Source organism: Nansenia antarctica (genome assembly GCF_963989245.1).
Source record: "Nansenia antarctica genome assembly, chromosome: 16".
Classification (NCBI taxonomy): Eukaryota; Metazoa; Chordata; class Actinopteri; order Argentiniformes; family Microstomatidae; genus Nansenia; species Nansenia antarctica.
In genome coordinates, this window is record NC_137686.1 from 18660444 (window position 1) to 18682757 (window position 22314).

Below are 22314 nucleotides of genomic sequence, written 5' to 3' on the forward strand. Positions count from 1 at the left end.
TTTCTTCTCAATGTTTCATGTTGACATAATAGAATTATGAAAGAGCCATAATGGTGGAAAGATCCACACCCCAACACAAACTTCCAGTAATTATGAGATTTGAATGGCTACAACTTTTAATGTGGTGCCCTTGGTAGAGGTGCAGCAGTACAGTATAATACATGTGTGTACAGTATGTTGGGAGGGCAGCATTCAACAGTATGCACATTCATTTTTATTCTTTGCATATTAATGTTTCTAGAAGACATACAGTAATACCGTTGTGAAATAGCCATAATGGTGGAAAGATCCACATCCTTACACAAACCTTTCTAACAAGCATCACTCTGTTTTCAGTCTCTTTGGTCATTGTGTCCCCTTGTCCTGCTGGACAATTCCAGTGTGGGACTGAGAAATGTGTCCCCAATGACGTTGTCTGTGATTTCAAGAACGACTGTGACGATGGCTCAGATGAGGACTTTTGTGGTACGTCAGTGTCCCTGGAATTGATTTCTAAAGCATATCTGTAACTCTATATCTGACTCTAATACGACACACTATTAATTCAATTCCAAAAGACTTTCTGTCTGGTAATCAAGGACATTCCCATTCCTTTCAGTCTCTTTTGTGTCTCTAATGTATGTGACTCTCTGCTTGTCCCTCTCAGGATCTTGCAACTTTGAGCATCACACCTGTGGCTGGAACGACACCAGTAAGGGAGATTACCGTTGGAGACTGGAGAAGGCTAACGTCAGTTTAATACCTGACCATACCACAGGATCTCCCTCGGGTAAGTCACTCTCATAGCGGCATAGGCACTCTCTTCAATCAATCTGTCAATAAAATGTTATCTATATGGCATATTTCATACATCAATGCAATGCAATGTGCTTTAAACTGTTAAAGTAAGGTTCATACACGATGGTAAAGTATAGTCATAGTCATAGATATGAAAGTACAAAGCAACTGAAAATTTATTCAGGGAAGAAAGGGTTCTGTTCTGGTTCTACGGGCGAGAGTAGGGTTCTACTTAGGATTCTATATCTGAAGATCCCTTTTTGGTTCCATAGAGTAAACCACCTTTTTTGACACTGAACCAGGCTGAGTGTGCATAACCTGGTTGTGGTAGGATGTTACTGTCGCTGGCTCATATCTCCAGTGTTCCAACTGCCCATGTGCTGCCTTGTTGATACTGTATGTGTCTGATTCTGATTCAGATTCAGGAACTTGCTTTGGCATTACAGTAAGTGCGTTTATGCTTTTTTTTGTGTATACAAAAACGAATGCAAAAAACAGGACAACACAGGACAGACAACAGTGCATTGGATAGTGATTGATTGATTGATTGAAAACTTTATTAGAAGATTTGCAGAAGTAGGTACATGAAAGTACATATTACATATAAGGTCAACTAAAAGGATAAAAAACCCAAGAAAGCCACTGGCTTATTTCAATTGGGGTCCTTGATTCTCAATTCATCGTTACATGTAAGACAGACAAAAAAACTAGTACTATCTACAAGATAATACAGACAAATAACTATTACTATCTACAAGATAAACATACATCCATCATGGGAAGAACAATACAACAAAACATAAGGTATGTACAGCGGGTAGGACAGGTGGGGACATACACCACAGGTGGGGGCGGGGGACAAAACACAAAGTATGTACAGTGGGTAGTTCGGGTCTTTTAATCAGATTTTTGATTTAGAGGGTCCAGTTACGGATTGCAGCCTCCTGTAAATGTGTTTTGAGAGTGGTTTTGAAGGTGGGCAGTGTTTTGCACTCCTTTAAGATTATAGGAAGGGCGTTCCACATTTTTACTGCATAGTTTGCAAACGAGTTTAACCCCTTGTTTGTGGTGCAACGCGGTTGAACGTGGTTCGTGGAGCTTCCTCTGGTGTTGTATGTGTGGACGTTGTTCACTTTTTGGAAGTATGTTGACAGGTACTTGGGTGTCTTTGTGGTGTAGCGTATCTTGAAGACCAGGCCCAGTGCAAGCTGCTGCACTCTGTCAACTACTCGTAGCCAATCAAGGCTCAAAAAATGAGCAGCGGTTAGATGTGTCCTAGGGTTGAGGCCTAGCAGAAGCCTAACCAGTTTATTTTGGGCTGTCTGGAGTCTTGTTTTATGGGCCTTTGTGGTTCTATAGTACCATGATGTTACGGCATAGTCGAAGTGACATTGAATGAGAGCTCCTGATAGGGTCCTCAGTGTGTTTTTACTGACAAGTGAGGATATCCTGTACAATAATCTAGTTCTATGGTTCACTTTTTTGATTACTTTTGCTGCCATTTTATCTCCGGAAAGATTTGCCTCTAAGATGGAGCCCAGGTATGTAATATCCTCTTTTCTTGTGATATTAATGTTACCCACTTTTATTTTAAAATGTTCAGCCTTTCTGAGTTTAGATGGGGATCCGTATAGGATGGTTTCAGTTTTACCTAAGTGTATTGATGTATTGATGTATTGATGTATTTATTTATAGGTGTATTGATAGTTTATTGATACATATATAAAGTGCAGTGCAGAGTTTTTACAGTGAGTCCAGTGCATATTCAGTCCTGGGCAGACTTGGGGGCGGGGGGGGGGGGGGGAGCCAGAGTCATTTATCAGCCTGGCGGCTGAGGGGAAGAAACTGAGCCTGTGGCGGGCCTTTGCAGTTTTAGGCAGCCACAACCTTCTTCCAGAGGGAAGCAGGGTGAGGAGGCCGTGGCCGGGGTGGGAGGGGTCGGCCATGATCTTCCTTGCCCTCCTCAGAGCCCTGGTGTCGTGCAGGGAGTTGAGGGAGGGCAAGGGACAGCCGATCACCCTCTCCGCTGAACGTATCACCCGCTGCAACTTGGTCTGTTTGTATATCACAGGTCAGGTAATGCATGTGGAAGGAGAGGGATCTCATATGATGTCAGAAGCCATCTTGGAACATTTTGTTGACAAGCCTGTTGCCCTGGGATGCCAGATCAGGTAATGGGGCATCCATTGTCTAGTGATTTATGGCATCAATGTCTCTCTTAGTAATATCGTGAGCTTAGAGTTATTAGGTTCTATCTCCGGTTAGGGTAGGTCAGAGATATTGAGCGTCAAAGTTTTTACATTCCATTATGTTTTGTGAGATGGAAGCTTTGTATTTTATTAAGTACTAACTAAAAAATGTAATCATTTTAAAAATAACACCACACAGGCATTAATAAATACCTAATGGATCAGATTATGTAAAAAACTAAATTTTGACAAAAATGTAGATAGAACCTTATAATTCTAACGTCACAATATCTCTCTTAGTGAATAAATAACATACCTACCTTTGTCAAAGGTGGGTGTCAAGGGTCAATAACCTTATGTTGAAACAGATTAATAATGTTTACTGTGATGTAAACACATTTTCTATTAATTTTTTTATTTTTCCCTATGGGATAGCTTTCCATGAGGTTTTTCTTTTTTAACAAAAGTTATCTTGTGGTAATTGATGTGTTTCAGCTTCTGGTTCCACCTCCCTGATGACACATCACCATCTGATCTTTATCTGACTATCGTCAAAGGCAGTTCCACCAACCGGCTTCTGCACATCTCAAAGTTCACTAATGGGTGGGAAAATGCCACGGCATTCATTGGTAATCGTCCAGGAGGTTTCAAGGTTAGCATTATGGCATTACAAACTATACTTGTAAAAAGCACATTCATGTATTCTACATATTGGCACTTCCCAACACTAACTATTCTAATGTTGAACAAATATGGCTGTAATGTTAAGAAATAGTTTTGACCTGTAATAAATAATAATTTTAAGTCATAGTGAATGAAACTATTAGACACTACTAGACACTCTATGTGTCTATCTGTCTTTGCAGTCACTCATCTAAACATATCAACATCTCTCTCTCTAGCTGGTGTTTTCTGCGGAAGCTTCATTCTTTGGAGAACAGGACATCATGCTGGATGACATCAGTTTTGAAAACTGCGGGGAAGGGGACGTCCCTGCAGGGTCCGACCTACTTACCTGTGACTTTGAGAAGGACACCTGTGCATGGTACCCAGACCACACTGCTGCCCTCATGTGGGGACGAGGCAATAAGTACGACGGACCAGGATATGACCACACTACTGGTTCTGGTGAGTGTTCGCTAACCTGAGAAAGATGACTCAATGTCTCTTGATGTACTTTGTTGTTGTTCCGCTCGTCAGAACGCTACATAGCTTAAGTAGTACTGAATGTCTCCTGACAACCAGGCCGCAAAGCTGTGACAAAAAATGGTTAAAATAAGGATTTCTCTGGTCCAGGAGAGGAGTGGGCCTGTCTTTTCAAAAGAGATAGTACTACTTTAGCTAAGAAACGTTCGGGAAATTCACCCCAGGTCTATCCATTGTTCCCACTTTACAAAAAAAAAAATGTATTAGTCATAGGAGCATTTGTGTGATTTCTCCTTACCTTTTATGTTTGTGTTATACTGGTAGGTTACTTTATGTTCATTTCTGCAAACCAAAACCTGGACCCCTCTTCAACCGCCAGACTCATCAGCATCCCCCAGCCAGCAGACACAGTGCTATGTGTCAGCTTCTGGTATCACATCTATGGCAGCAGTATCGGTGAGAGAGAACCTTGATATGTCTATCCCTGCTCAGAGCCCTAAATACAGAGAGTTTAGCCACCAAGGTTTTGGCCAGAAGCATTGTGGTGCATTTACATGACACCACATGATTCCATGGCAGCCATGTTAGCTCCCCGTGGGGAATGTTGGCCAATAGCAGTATATTGTATTGTGGCTCTGGCCCTGCTCTGGCTAACCTTCATTATCATTAGTCCTATGATGGTTATTCCTGTCAGGGCTAGGCCTAAGGAGACCTAATGAGATCTTGCGGAGATGCCACGTGCAGTACTGCTATTATGTTCTGATTCAGGCTCTCTGAAGTTAATCACCAAGCATGCAGAAGGGCCGGAGACGGTCGTGTGGATGAGGAACAGGACACAGGGGAACAAATGGCGCTTTGCAGACTTCACCTTCACCAGTGACCAGCCACTACAGGTACTGAGACGAAAACACCTCCACCATTACAGCTGCTCATCTAAATGTGACTGCAGCTGGTGAAAGCAGGATCAAGTCGGCAACCGACCATTATGTTCAGACTTTTTCAGAAAAAAAAATGAATAAACACATCTTTGAAACCGTGCCATTGTACAGAAACTGGAACTATATAGAGATGTGTTTAACCATGCGGCATGTGTGTTTTCCAGTTCATACTGGAGGCTGTGGTGGGTGGTAAGAAGGGGAGCATTGCCATAGATGACGTGGTGGTGTTCAGCAGTGTGAACAACTCCTGTCCGGCTGAGAGAGAGTGCACCTTCCAGGGCTCACTCTGTGGCCTGCATGCTGACCCCTCTGCAGACTTCAGCTGGAACAGGACTACCGGGACCCAGGCTAACACCACGTCCAGCCCAGCCGTGGACCACACCCTGGGGACTGAGCTGGGTGAGAGCCCTGGAGGTCTAGCATGGGAGTCAAATACTGTAGGCCTCTGACATTAGGCTGACGTTTATATATATAGGAATGTAGCACGCCAAGCCAACACACACACACACACACACACACACACACACACACACACAGCATTCACCATATGATGATGCCTCCTCTGCCTCATTCTCAGGGTACTACCTCAGTGCCCAGCTGTGGAGGCACCCCATGGGCAGCACGGGGCGCATGGTGACGGGGGTGAATGAGCCCACCCCTCACAATGGAGAGTGCTGGATGTTCTGGTACCACATGGAAGGGAGGGGTGTGGGTGAACTCAGTATCTACCTCTGCAGCACCAAGAACAGCACCAGGACCAGGAGCCAGCTGTGGACCAAGACAGGAGATCAGGGAGAGCACTGGAGACATGGCCGAGCTACTGTCCTCAGTCCTGATGCTCCTTACCAGGTAGGGTAAGAGGGTCTCACTACCACTGCAAAACTACTGTTACTACTGTACTACTACTACTGACTGCTAGCATTTATTACTACTACTACTACTACTACTACTACTACTACTACTACTACTACTACTACTGACTGCTAGCATTTACTACTACTACTACTACTACTACTACTACTACTACTACTACTACTACTACTACTGACTGCTAGCTTTTATTTCTACTATTACTACTGCTACTACTACTACTACTACTACTACTACTACTACTACTACTATTACTACTACTACTGACTGCTAGCTTTTATTTCTACTATTACTACTGCTACTACTACTACTACTACTACTACTACTACTACTACTACTACTACTACTGACTGTTAGCTTTTATTACTACTATTACTACTGCTACTACTACTACTACTACTACTACTACTACTACTACTACTGACTGCTAGCTTTTATTTCTACTATTACTACTGCTACTACTACTACTACTACTACTACTACTACTACTACTACTACTGACTGTTAGCTTTTATTACTACTATTACTACTGCTACTACTACTACTACTGACTGCTAGCTTTTATTTCTACTATTACTACTGCTACTACTACTACTACTACTACTACTACTACTACTACTACTACTGACTGTTAGCTTTTATTACTACTATTACTACTGCTATTACTACTAATACTACTACTACTACTACTGACTGCTAGCTTTTATTATTACTACTACTACTACTGCAATTACTACTGTTACTACTACTACTACTGCTATTACTACTACAACTACTACTACTACTACTACTGACTGCTAGCTTTTATTATTACTACTACTACTACTACTACTACTACTACTACTACTACTACTACTAGCTGCCATTATTACTATTACTACTACTTTAATACTACTGCTAGTGCATGTAACGACAGACATTTACTGCAGTTCCTTTTTCTTTGTGTTGTGTTTTATCACAGTGGCTGTATGCTACAGCCAAATTGCATAGAACAGCCAAAGACACATACAGTACCTCATACTTGTTGTCAATCATACAACATAAAGTCGATCCAATGATCCACACGCTATATTTATATTTCAAGAATGACATGTTTATCTGATTGAGCAATGTTCATCTACCAATGAAAAGATGAGAACAGCATGTTGCCTATCTATGCATGGTAGACATCAAACAGTCACAGAGTTGCCACAGAGTGAACTTTGGCATGAGATATGATCTTTTTGATAATGCATCGTAAACATACATCTACCCTTACGTACCCTTAACATAATCAGATACATTTTCTGCAAGCAGTCAGTGAACGCTGACATGTAAAGTAGTCTGCAGTAAGATCTTACCACTCCTCAATAGGCCAATCAAGGTGTACCAACTACGTAGCAGTCAGTGATAGGTGGAATCCTGTCTGGGAGATGTCATAATCTGACTGCTCTGGAGTGATCTAAGGAGGCTGTCTTCATTCGTGACAGCAGCTGGTGAAACCGGGAACAAGTTGGCTTGACTATGCTGAAATGTATTTAAAATGTTCTCAATAAAAGTCTGAACATTTTGATTGGTTGGCGACTTGTTCCCGGTTTCACCAGCTGCTGTCACATATGGCTATTGACTATTTATGAGACTGGCAGTCTGCACTCTCACCTCCCTCCTGTGCTTATCCAGCATCTGAACACCATTCTCTGATCTACCATTCTGATTTAGTGATCATCAGGTCATTGTCAGACATGATCAAATACAGTTCAGTACACACCACCACCAATAGATTCAATCTGACACGAAAGTCAGAGAATGTTTTTTTTCCTGATTGACAGATCGTTTTTGAAGCGGTGGTGGGAGATGGCTGGGAGAGTGACATAGCCATCGATGACCTCACTCTTTTGAGTGGCACTTGTCCACCCCAAGGTTGGTACGGTAACCTTTGTGTGTCTGTGCGTTCGTGTGGGAATGCATTCTTGCGATCCTGTGTGTGTGTGCATTAACAAGTGTGTTCTTGCGCAGGATTCTGTGACTTTGAGCTGGACTTCTGTGGGTGGGTGGACAGCCCACCAGCAGTCAATGGCGTGGATTGGGACTGGTGGTCAGGGTCCAGTGGGGGCCGCTTTTCTCCATCTGTGGACCACACCACCGGCACTGGATTGGGTAGACTGCCTTACCCCATACACATGAATGCTGTATCTTATACACTCACTGAACACTTTATTAGGAACACATGTACACCTGTCAACAGTCCAAGCTGGTGGAGGTGGTGTAATGGTGTGGGGAATGTTTTCTTGGCACACTTTGGGCCCGTTAATACCAATCAATCGTCGCTTCGAATGCTACACCCTATTTGAGTATTGTTGCTGACCATGTGCATGTTTGATACCATTCCTCATTCCATTCCATGCATTACAATGAGCCCGTCCTCTGATTTCTACCTCCACCGGCCTACCTTGATTTATACTGAATGGAGGTTGTTGTGGCTCTTACCTCCAGGGCACTATATCCTCTTCTTACCGTCTGAAAGTGAAGTGGAGATCGCCCATCTCTGGAGCGAGCCTATGGAGGCCGTGGACAGTGCGTGTCTGGAGTTCTGGTTCTTTATGGAGATGTGGTCCGGCACTTGTGAGTATTTGATCCAATGAGCCCATCATCCGAATTCTGCTTCCACCAGCCTCCTCTGTTATCAAGATAATTATCCAGCTACACAGCATTTAAGTCTGTTACATGTCACATCGTTTATAAAACGTCACCCTGAAGAGAGGGATGGTCACCATGGGTCGATCTTTAAGATGTTGATGCTGTGCATTGTGAAGATATAAGCACATAGCATAAGCACCCTAACTGTTGCATTGAACTATGTGGTAATGCGAAAATTAAGCTTTATAACAAACAAACATCAGAATCAGAACAGAACAGAACAGAGTAAAGGGTGAGAGAGTGCATGTCATGAGGATTTCTTTTTCTTTCAGACGAGATGGAGCTGGCAGTGTTTATTGTGAATGAGACAGGCGCTCTGCATTCTGTGTGGAGCAAAAACGGTGACAAAGGTGATGAGTGGCATCCGGCCAGGGTGGATTACAGCGCAACAGGACGACACCAGGTGAGCCAATTTCACACAGCGTTTTTTTACAAGAAAATGTTTTGCGAACTGTGTCACAATACTAATGTTTCCAGTGCTATCTTTTTTTATGAGTGTGAAGTGTTTAAGTGACTGAATGTTTTATTGAGTGCTATGTAAGTGAATGAGAAAGTCAGCCATCAGTTGACAATGTCCGTCGACCATGTGTTTGTGTCAGATCCTATTTGTAGTGAAGAATCCAAATAAGGATGAGGGAGGCATCGCCCTGGATGATATCTACATCAGGATGAACACGACCTGTGTCTCCCCCATGGACTGCACCTTTGAACAGGGTGGGTTACAGAGAAGGCTTGCAGTGGGGGGGTCGGAAACTGATCGAATCAAATCAAACTTTATTTATATAGCACATATCAGAAACAAATGTAATGTACAATACTAGGGGATCAGCTTCAAAGAGTGAGAAATAAAGCTTTGTAACCGATACAATGTGCCTTGTTGATTTTCCAAAGCCATATTATTATCAACAGTTATATCATGGACATTTACCTCACCATTTTTCTCCTCTTCACACACTGTTGTAGGGAGGATTTACCGGTTGTTGAGCGTATAGAAATAATCCTAATCTGATTATTCTTAATGTGTTTTCCACCTTAAAATGTCTCCGTCGGGGGCGCCTGGGTGGGGTAGCTCACTAAGGCTCATGCCACGTAATCGCAGGGTCCCTGGTTCCAGCCATCGACCTATCCTGCATGTCATCCCTCCTCTCTCTCACTCATCCTTCCTCAATCTCTACTGTCTCTATCCCAATAAAGCAGAAATGCCCTAAAACGTTGGTTTTTTAATGTCTCCGTCACCTCTGTTCTGCCCTTAGGACTGTGTAACTGGGTCCAGGACAGTAACGACACCTTGGACTGGGTCCACTACAGTGGCAGTCAGGTGGACCACGCCTGGAATGGACCACTGTACGACCACACTCTCGGAAACAACCATGGTATAGTATGAACCAGAACCACTGTGTTTCATTCTGTTAAAAAGACAAGGGCTTCCAGACCAGGACAACTCACAATACACTATTCATTCAATCATTCAGGTATTATCCATCTATTCATCCATCCAGCCATTCATTCATTCATTCATTCATTCATTCTTGGCAGGTTTCTACCTGATGTTGAATGGGCCCGGTGATGAGGACGGTGAGACCGCGGTCGTCTCTGTTCCAGTCCAGGCCCAAGCATCTGAACTGATCTGTGTTGGATTCTGGTATTACATGTTGGGGCCCTCGGTGTCCAACCTGGACCTGCTGATACAGACAGTATGTAGATCCCTACCAGGAGAGGCTGCCGGAGGTAGAAATAGCAGGACGGTCTCATTGTAATGCACAGAATGAAAATGAGGAATGGCAAAGAGCCGGTCCTCCGATTTCTACCTCCACTAGCCTCTACTGATAACGTCTATGTTTTACACATACACCTATAGTTAACAATAGGTCAAATGATTATGATATGACCTATTCATGTTTTTGCTCAAATGATTGCCAGTTTAATCGTTGGCAGACGGGTTTAGAATAACATGCGTTTTAAATGAATCACGTGTCATAGTTTTGTCGCTTATACTGTAACACGGAACAATAACATTTCCTTGTAGAAATCGTCGTCGCCCACTGTGGCCTGGACACGTCAAGGTACCCAGGATTCAGAGTGGATGAACGCACAGGTTACCATCAATAAGGACCATAAGGACTTACAGAAAGTAAGGTTCTTTTTGAACTGAGTCTTCTATTCATGCACGCACCCATGCACGTACACACACATTATGTAAACATGACTTCACACACACACACACCCGATGATTATGACCATCTGTTTAATAGGTTATGCTCTCAGGGAGCAGGAAGGCCAGTGGAAGCGGATTCATAGCCGTAGATGATGTCACAGTGAAGGAGGGAGCCTGTCTGGAAAAGCGTAAGAGAACCAAGTCATTCTGCTTCCCAAGGTCACTTCCTTTTTAACTTATTTTGATTGTGAAATATGGGTGTATGTGGTACATGAATGTTGTGGTGTGGTAGTGTGTGTATGCAGGTATCGTTTTTTTTAGGTGATGCATAAACAAATGTCGTTGTACTGACAATAAAGCTTTCTGATTCTGATCTGATCTGACGAACACACACCCCCAAAAACACACTCCTGTTGAATGTTAGGAGGTTATCACACACAGCAGTTTGGAGGTTAACACACTGGCATCGTATGTCCATACTGATGTTTTTTTTTCGTACATGTCGATGGAGATGGTCAAAAGATGCTACAGTGTGATCCTCATGTTTCCCATACTGTAGAACCATGTGGCTTTGACACTTCCTGGTGTGGCTTTGAGCCAGGTGTACACTGGGATCGGGCCAAAGGCAGCAAGGACCGCTTGGATCACACCTACAGGTCTGAGCATGGTGAGTGTGTAGTGAGAGGCAATGATTGTGTTTCTCGAGATGGGGTTGAGGGGGGGGGGGGGTAGAGGGGCATATGGTTGTACATTTCTTTTATTAGGATAAAACCCCTTGAGATGAACCATCTCGTTTTCGAGGGGGGTCCTATTTATTTTTTATTTTTTTAAAGATATACTGTATGTAGGTCAAGGTAATTCATGTCTTCATATATTTTTCAGAGCATATGTGTTGAGTGTGTGTCCTCCCTGTCTCTGCCTCAGGGTTCTACCTGAGTGTGTCCCCTGGGGTGACGGAGGTTGCAGAGCTGCTCTCACCTGAGCTCAGCTCCGCTACAGGGATGTGTCTGCGCTTCTGGTGAGCGCAGTCCTTCTCTACTCCCTACTACTAACTCTACTCACCCATCACCCCTCACCAGTGGAGGCTGGTAACAATGAACCGTGCTCATTGTTATGGATGGAATGGAATGGGAATGGGCCTCGAACATGCGTGTTTGACACCATGTTTTTTTCCCCGTTCCATGTGTTGCAATGAGCACCGTCCTCTGATTTCTGCCTCGACCAGCCTCCCCTGTCCCTCACCTTTCGTCTCTCTACCCCACGCCCCTGACCTCTGTACGGATGTACTGGGTGTGGAGCTAATCACCTAGTCATTGCTCTTTAACTGGATCGTTCATGTGTATGGGAATGTATGAGCTCATCCATGCACTGGGTTATGTGTATGGCTGTGTGTGTATGTTAAGTTGGACCTGCCTCTTGCTCTGTGTAGGTACTGGTTGCCTGCAGGCTCTGCTGACTCTCTGTCTGTGCATGTCCTGGGGAGTGGGGAGCAGGGTGCTGCTCTGTGGGAGCGCTCTGGAGCTCCCTCTACAGGCTGGGAGGTGGCAGAGCTCACTGTGTCCTCACTAAACGAGTTTCAGGTCAGCGAACGTTACACACACACACGCATGCACACACACACACACACACACATAATTTAAAATGACAGTTAATACAGGAATCAACAATTCAGCAAAGAAATCTCAACATTCTTTAACTTATTAAATTAAGACTTGAACAACACAAGGACAAAAGTATAATTAAATGAAGATAATACTGTCAGGATTAGATCAATGAAGAATTACAGCAGAGATATTTACTGACTCAGCATTGCTTGTTTCACAAGCATTGCAGCATTGCTTGTCTTATACAAGAGGGAGCAACACAGAAATTTTGCCAGCGAAATTGAATAGTGAAATGGGAAAGAGGTCATTTTTACACATTGCGGCAGTACTGTGGAATAGTATACCTGGAGAGCTCAAAACTATATCTAGCCTATTGCACAACGATTCAAGATAGGAGTAAAGAGATCAAATCAAATCAAATCAAAGCTAAACGCTGGGCCTTGTTAGTAGCAAAATCTTTAATAAGATCCTTGAAATCTAGTGATAAAGCCAACTTGCTGTGCGGCTGTCATTGTCCTTTGTTACTTCTTGCTCCTCTTCTTCTGCCTCTTTACCTCTGCTCTCCTCTCTGGCTGCCTTGCTTGAAGAGGGCCCTGGCAGTGGCGATTCTAGAGATTTATACATGGGGTGGCAAGCAGATATTTTAGTGTGGCCTGTGGCCATCTTAATATGTGATTAATATATGTATATTTATCATCCAGTGAGAGACCTTTTTCGGAGGGCGGCCATATTGATTTGGCCGCCATGGCGACCCCAGTGGTCGCTGGCTCGGGCGCCCTGGCTAAATCATTAGAGCATACTCTGAGCTACATCTGGGCCAAATTCGGTGCTTTTGAACCATGCAATGAATAAATAGAGGGGTAAATAATAAGGCTTAATTTTGTCAAACATTTTTTTAATACATAGAATTATAATTTGAAGTCGGCTACATTAATGTCCTTATGATAATAATAATAATATTATTATAAATATAATATATTAAAAAATAAGATTATTTTGGGCCCCTGTCAGTGCTGGGCCCTTAGAATCGTCCTAACTTACCCCCCCCTAGCGGCGCCCCACACACACTCTATCACTATCTCTGTCACTATCTCTCTCCTTATCTCTCTCTCCCTCTCTCTCTCTCTCTCTCTCAGGTGGTGTTCAGAGCAATACACAATGGCACTAGCTCCACAGCGCAGATAGATGATGTGTCGATGAGGGACGGAGCCTGCGAGCCGACGGGAAGCTGTGACTTTGAGTCAGGACAGTGCACCTGGGTTAACATGGCCACAGGGGACAGTCATGACTGGATTCAGGCAGACGGACGTTTCCAGGGCCCAGCCACAGACCACACCACTCAGACACCCGAGGGTAAGGCCCAGTCACCACACACACCAAGAGAGCCACGTCCTTTAAACTTTGGATGGGGTGCTTAGGTGGCGTAGCGGGTTAAGTGTTGACCATGTAACCGCAGGTTACCCCGGTTCGATTCCGGCCGGGAACATGTCCTGCATGTCATCCCTCCTCTCTCTCTCACCCATCCTTCCTGTCTGAATCTCTACTGTATCTGTCAATACAATTAAAAATATGAGTGGGACTGCCCCACTCAGAAAAAATAACTTTAAAAAAAAAAACTAACGTTGGATAAGATAAGATTAGATTTGGATAAGAAAAAAAAAGTATTGGCTGTAACATAGTATCTTACTCACCTTTCAATATTGAATATGTTTACGTGTAGATACATGTAGATTACACTGTAGAAGTACACTCTCAAATTCAGTGGCTTTCAGGCAGGATATACAAAATAACCTTTTAGTGAAAACATTTGATTTTCTATACTATACTCTTGGCTTGCACCATAGCATTTTCATGAGTCATGAAGTATCTGCAAATCAATGGAGAAAGTAGCCTACAGTTACTGTCCTGTCCACATTCTCAGCTGCATCAAGACGTTTGTCTCAGGCTGACTGAGTAGCTCTCCTCTCTACTCTGGTTCTCTATTAGGACGTTTCTTACTGAGCCCGGCCCAGCCCCAGAACAGTCGGGCTGTAGTGGTCTCAGAGTGGATCCTGCACAGGAACACCACCTGCCTCTCCTTCTGGTACCACACTAACAACAGGTCAGAATCAAGTCCTCTGTGGCTCAGTTGGTCCAGCATGGTGCTGACAATGTTTAGGTTGTGGGTTCAAATTCCCACTGGGACCGTGTATACTGGCTGTATACTGTGTGTCGCTTTAGCCTCTTTTATACATCTGTACATTACATACTGTGCATAAGCTACCTTAACTGTACACAGCTCATAAATGTACTGTATATACCTCTAAACTACCGTACTTGCCATACTGTACCTATCACTATCATTGTCATGTTTTTATATCGTGTTTTTATATCACTATTTGCACTTCTGGTTAGATGCTAAACTGCATTTCGTTGTCTGGTACTTGTACTCTGCAATGTCAATAAAGTTGAAACTAATCAGATAATCTAATCTTCGGATAAAAGTGTCAGCTAAACAATATAATTAGCAATATTATTGTTATATGACCTCCGGATGGAGTCATCACTCACAGAATTGTTAGCCTGGTTAGGCAGGCCTGGCCAGATTGTCTTGGTAATGGAAAGCGCTGTACACGTTGAAGCGGTTCTCACAGCTGAGTAGACACAGTAGAGGAGGCTGTTGGGTGCGCCTGTGTATTTATTAGGTTAACACTGAGGCATCATGGTAGCTTTTATTTATTTATTTTCTTTTGACAATATTGTCCCGTCTGTTGCAGTGAGTCAGGGACCCTGCGTGTGTTTGTGCGCTCCGGGCCAGCCGAGCAGGAGTTACTGTTCGAAACCACAGCTGGTGGACCCAGCTGGACCCAGTTCTCTGAGTCGGTGGGGAAAACCGAACCATTCCAGGTACAGTGAGACAGAGTAAATAGTCTAAATATCAATGTTTCCACCTTTCAGTAGAGGCCATTGTTTGCCCTACATTGGTAAAGTATCCCTTTGGTGAAGGTAAGACACAATGCAACCATGTGTCAGGTGATATGTGACAGCAGATGGTGAAAGCAGGAACAAGTCGGCAACCAATCAAAATGTTCCGATTTGTATTCTGAAAAAAGTAAATACATTTGAAATGTGTTTACTTTTTTCTGAATAAAAGTCTGAACATTTTGCTCAAATCCCGATGTGTTCCCGCTTTCCCCAGCTGCCGTCACTATGCTTGTATGAAGTCAGCTCACTCTGCCCCTGGTCCTGCCGCCCCAGGTGCTGATAGAAGCAGAGTCTGGAGACAGTGGGTTCATTGCTATAGACGACATCATGTTTACACCAGGGCACTGTCAAGGTACAGTGAGAGATATGTGTTATGACATTTTTCAGTTCTGTCAATTGGTGTTATGGGTATTATTGTATTACTATTATTTCATAATCGTACATATCATATTGATAATTGTCTCATAACTGTATATATTATACTCATGTTACATGTATATTCACTTTATATTCATTCTTCATACTCACTGTAATACCTATACTGTAATTGTTGCATAATACTACTATTTGCAGGTTCTGGTTAGATGCTAAACTGCATTTCGTTGTCTAAGTACGTGTACGTGCAATGCTGATAAAGTTGAATCTAATCTTATCTAATTGCTGTACATGCCAAGCAATACAGACGATCCACATGTCCAACCTCTGCCTTTCCTCTCCTCTGGCCCTGTGTCCCTGTCCCTCCCCGGGCCGACAGTCAGCGGGTTTGTGGGCTGCTCGTTTGAGAATGGTACCTGCTCCTGGAAGGACACCAGTGTGGGCCAGTTGAAATGGAGGCGGGGCAGGAATGGCACTATCGCAGAGAATAAAGGGCCCTCTGTCGACAACACCCTGGGCACTGAGCTGGGTAAGACACACACACACGCACACACATTTGAATACTTTATTTGGTTCCACAAATTATATTATACAAACAGGGAATCAAATATTTCGGGGCTAAGCAGCACTGAACACTTAAGGATACACATAACACCTCCTTCTCCACACGGCCAAGCTGCCAATAATAGCTGAGACAGAGCAAAATTTGGCAACCTGTTTGGCCTTTCTTTTAGTCATTGCAGCAATTCTCAGACCCCTCATGGTGCATTTATATACATGGCCCAGACTTCCAAATACAAGTATGCTGAATTTGCACTTGTACCCAAAGCTGGTTATCGTACCAAGTAGTGGTTGGTATTTGATATACTTGTCCTGGAAAGTCTGGTCCATGTACAGGTCAAAGGGGCAGCCTACTTCTACAATCAGCACCTCCTTGTGGCTGGTGTCAACAAAGACAACATCAGGTGTATTTGGGATGTTGGAAAAAACATCATTGGCAAAACCAAACCACTCTGGTAACACTCTGGCATGCTTGTACATAACTGCGCTAGATGGTAAGATGTTTTGTACTGTATCAGACACAATGTCCACAATACGGTCATGACGAGCTATGTACAGGTGTTTGTATGCATTACATCCATTTGTTATGTGTGCAATGGACTCTAGGTGTTGTGAATCCTGATGGTTTAAACAGAATGGACTGTGAGTGTGGGGATACCAGGTGGACAGATTGTACTTGGTCGGTAATACCTGCAGTCTTGCTTTGATGGTGAATTTCAGAACATCCTCACCAACAGCGACGTTCTTATACACTGAGTGTGAGACTGAGTGGTCAGCGAACTGCAAACAGGCTAGCTTTCCCTGTAGTCTGAGTCCACACCAGTGCTGCCTGATCTCAGACTGCTTCAGGCTGAGCAGAACCCTCCTTGCAGAGTCTCTGTGCAGTCCTACAGTCTCTTCCTGCAGTGTTGTGATGTCGGCCTTCACAATCACACAGGGGTCTGTGATCACCTCATCAGAGACAGGGACTTCAGTCTGTGTGTTAAGTTCTGTCCATCTTAGCTGAACTCCAGTCTGGTTGCAGAGGTCATTGAGATCCGGCCAGTCAGACCAGACCCCGAAGCCCTTGGCCTGGGAATCCAGTTTCCCAGAGTCTTTCCTCCTGAAGCCGAGGAAGTCGTTCTGGTGTGCGCTGGCCAGGGGGATCTTCCTTCTGCGTAGATCCAGTAGGAGAGAGGCCCTGGCCATTTCTCTAACGGTGGCATCGTCATTGTTAAGCATGTGGAGCAGGTGGGCTAGCCTGGTGGCTATGTAGGCCCACTCAACATTGGGGACTCCCAGCCCTTCCTCTCCACATGGGAGAAAGATCATGCCCCGTGTGGAGTGTGTGTTGAGGCCCACCCACTTTCTGACCAGCTGGACAGTTACAGACACTACATACAGATGTCTACCAGTTGGCTGCTTTCAGTGAATCTGTAGTTGTATAGTGTAGGTAAGAAGTCCAATAGAGTGGAGTTTGACTCCCTTGACTGTTTCAAGATTCCACATTTGTGACAGCAGCTGGTGAAACCGGGAACAAGTCTGCAACCAATCAAAATGTTCAGACTTTTATTCAGAAAAATATAAATACATTTCAATGTTGTTGAAAATCTGTGACACACTCGCCAGTCAAGCCAAAATATTGCAATGCAATGGATTCGGTGAGTAATCCCCACTACTACCGAGTTGGTGATTACTCACCGAATCCATTGCTCTGCAGTGTTTTGGCTTGACTACCGAGTGTGTCATTGATTTCTAACAACGTTGACATTTATTTGTATTTTTTTATTTGTACTTGTTCCCGCTTTCACCAGCTGGTGTCACATTTGGTCCTTCTTTGGTTCTTCCAGGCTGGTACATGGCGGTGGAGGTGGACGAGGGCGGTAAGGAGCAGAACCAGGATGCGGCACTGCAGAGTCCTGCTATGGAGGAGGCCAGCGCCACCTGTCTGCTGGAGTTCTACTACCACATGGTTGGGACAGGTACGATTAAATAGACACAGGATGCAGTATGGATCATATATGTGTCTTAGATGTTGGGTCACGTATGTGTGCGCGTGTGTGTGTGTGTGTGTGTGTGTGTGTGTGTGTGTGGGTGGGTGTGTGGGTGTGTGTGTGTGGGTGTACTGTGTCAGGTATAGGAGATCTGAAGGTGTTCCTAAAGGAAGGCCACAGGGCCACTCCGCTGTGGTGGCTGTCAGATGACCAGGGGGACGCGTGGCAGCGGGGGGAGGTCATCGTGGGCCGCACCCCTCAGGTCTTCACCCTCCTCTTCCAGTCCACCAGGAACGTCAGCCAGCCGGGTGACATCGCCATCGATGACATCGCCTTCCTCAACTGTTCTCTGCCTGGTAAGCAGCAAAGCCACAAACTGCCCATTGAACTACATTTTTGTTTTATTTTAGTATGGAAATTCCAACACAAGCGTTGCTATGGTTGTTTCCAGAGAGCTTGTTGTTATGTGACAGCAGCTGGTGAAACCGGGAACAAGTCGGCAGCCGATCAAATGTTCAGACTTTTATTAAAATGAATGACACACTCACTAGTCAACTAACACAGCTTGTTGTGTGAGTCTGCTAACAATGTAAAGTGGTGTTGTTATAGTTACGGTAACTAGGAAGTTCACTTGGTTGCCGACTTGTTCCTGGTGTCACCAGCTGCTGTCACATTATTGCTGATTCACTTTATATTCATATATTTATACTCACTGTAATACACTATACTGTAATACCACTGTAATACACTATACTGTAACACCATGCACTGTCTACATTATCATGTCTTTTGCACCATGCTCTGTTTGTTTATATCGGGTTAAATGCCAAACTACATTTTGTTATCTCAGCACTGTTTGTTATCTCAGCACAGTACTCTGTGTGCCATGACAAGAAAGTTGAAGCTAATTTAATCTAATCTGTGTCACATCCGTGTCCAATCTAATCTGTAATGTAATTGCTGTTGTTATCATGGTTATGATGATGGAATCACTTTACCAGCATATTTGGTAGCATGCCGGCATTGGGTAGAGAGGGTGGAGTCTTGGTTACAGGTTGTTCCTCTTTCCCCCTCTGACAGAACCCCAGGTCTCATGTCCATCTGGAATGTTCGCCTGCTCCAACCAGGTGTGTGTGGAGCAGAGGCGCGTGTGTGACTACAGCGATGACTGTGGAGACGGGACTGATGAATCCAACTGTGGTTGGTAACAAAGACAGTCTGTCTGAACGGACGTGTGTGTGTGTGTGTGTGTGTGTGTGTGTGTGTATGTGTATGTGTGTGTGTGAGAGATTATACTGGCTAAGGATTGGTAGTATCCTTAAAACAAAGCACATCACCAACATGTATAATGTGCAGTATATACATACATACTGTATATCATACACTGTATTCTGTATGGTATAGCCTATGGATGTCGTTATGGTTTCTTGTGTTTGCATGTTTACGTGTGTGTGTTTTTGACGAGGGCTCATAAAACCTCCTGGAATCAATGGTTTAGGAATCTTGAAATGAGCCCTCTCTCTTTCTCCCTTCCTCCCTCCCTCTCTCCCTCCCTCCCTCCCTCCCTCCTTCCCTAGAGGAGCAGGGTTACGGGGAGCGCTGCAGCTTTGAGCAGGACCTGTGTTCCTGGGAGTCTAGTGAGTGGACCCTCCAGAGGGGGCAGGCCGTCTGGCCCGACCACGGACCCCCCAGGGACCACACACAGAACACTGCAGCAGGTAGGGCAGCTGAAACGGTAGCAGGATTACAGTGTCAGGAGGTCTGATTAGACATTTCTTTAGTAAAGAGCCCGGGGGATAACACATGATAACATTATACTGTTGTAATGTTATTATAAGGGTATTTAATGTTATTTTCTTGGGTCCAATTGCAATATGTGCCACGTCATTGATTGTGTAGATCTGGGGTCTAACATCCCTTTAATGCTGGCCATGTTTTAGGTTACTATATCATTCCTGGGACTCAGGAACAGACATCAGAGATCCTCTCCAACACTCTACTACCCAGCTCCAACTGCACAGTGAGTCTTCATTCCAAACCAGTCTGTGAAATGTGTATTTATATGGTTTGAGAGTGTCATTCTCCCCCACTAGTTTGTGCCCACGGGCAGCTATTCTTGCAGAACCAGACAGTGCCTCAGGGTATTGCATACTCTATACTCCAACCTCTGGGATCGAGGATGGGGAACATGTAGCAATGCTGTGTTCTCTGTCTCCCCCTACAGGTGAGGTTCTACTACTACACCAAGGATGAAGATGAGACGTCCAGTCTGTCTGTGAGGCTGCGGACAGGGAGTGATGACACGGTGCTGTGGGTCAGGGACACGCCATCGAGCTTCAGCTGGCAGAGGGCAGAGGTCACCTACTCCTCCTCCGTCAACAGCAAGGTCAGGGGGGGGACTGTTTATGATGTAGTGCTGTATAGATCAGTTTATATGTTATAGATCAATGGTGCATAACAGATTAGAGACAGTTAATGATTTGAAATCAGTTAATGATTGAAATCAGTTAAGGATTTGAAACAGTGTGTGTGTGTGTGTTTGTGTGTGTGCGTGTGCACGCACGTGTGTGTGTGTTTATAGATTGTGTTCCAGTATGAGAGAGGAGAGGGAGGGCAAGAAGGGCTGGTTGCCGTGGACGATACCTCCTTCTCCAAGGAGTGTCTCCACACACCCCAGACCACACCCTCACCCCAGACCACACCCTCACCCCAGACCACACCGGCACCCTCAACCTCTCCCCCCAGTCCCTGTAAGGTGAGTTCTTCCATGCCATAGCAGTATGATAGACATAACTGACACTAACCAATCAGAGATCAAAATGAGTATGTGAATGAATATGTTAGTTCTCCTCTAGAGTTAGTTAGTTCCAACTTCCTCTCTAGTTGACATAGTAACTCTTGACAGAGTTGTTTTTTGCTGTTATAAGAGACACATAATGAGGTGTGTGTTGTCCTAAAGCCTGTGTGTTTGCTTTCCTTGGAGGCTGAGGAGTTTCTCTGCTGGAGGTCAGAGGGTGTGGTGTGTGTTTATGCCGACCGTCAGTGTGACTACCGTCTAGACTGCCCCCTAGGGGAGGATGAGGAGAACTGCGGTGAGCTGCCTCTCACATTTCTATCACAGTGCAGGAAAAACAGTAGAGAAACTTTCCCTCATGTCCTGACCTGATCTTCTTACAGTTTGTGGTAGTATCAAAAAAACGTCTTTGACAGACAAGAGCGTCTTTCCAGGACTGTCACTTTCGACAGTGCCTACAGTAGCAGCACATGAAAACCAAAGGGTGATAATTTGTTTTTTTAAAAAGCCTTCACTCTGACTGTGGTAAATTTGATGTGATCTGATGTCATGTGACTCATGCCCTGTAACCCTCCAGGCCCGTGCACGTTTGAGAGAGGACAGTGCATGTGGAGTGACATCAGCCAAGGGGACAACAGGTGGCAGAGACAGAGAGCCAGTAGCAACACAGTACCAGAGACTGACCATACTACAAGCACAGGTAACACAACCACACCACCATGAGTTCAAATAGTACTTCAAATAATAAAACAATAAAATAAACGTTGTTGTGTTTGATTGAGATTCCATTGGAACCAATGGAATAGTCTCAAAAGTGTGAATCCTGCCAATCTGGCACTCAGAATGAACTTGACCCCGGGTCTGGTCAATCGACAATGGGCCAAGCACTGACCCCATAGATGACCGCAACCACACAACATCTGAACATCAGGGTTCTACAGGTCAAACCATAGCGATCCGTGTCTTCCCCTTTTCCTCAGGTTACTACATGCATGTGAATTTAAGCCAAGAGCAGTCACAGAGTGAAGCTCGCCTCCAGAGTCCCGCCCTCCCACCCTCTTCCCCGTACTGCCAGATTCAGTGAGTGACAGCTTGGTTAGCCAGTGTGCTACTGTCTGACTTCTAAAATGTCTTTATTAAGAATTTATCAGACTATACTTTAGAAACATATCTAAAGGCCTCATAGACAATGTATCCCGCTTACTGTCTCCCTCCCTCCTTCCTTCCACCGTCCGTCCCTCCCTCCCCCCATCTACATGTTTTCACAACACCAGGTTTCACTTCCATGTAAG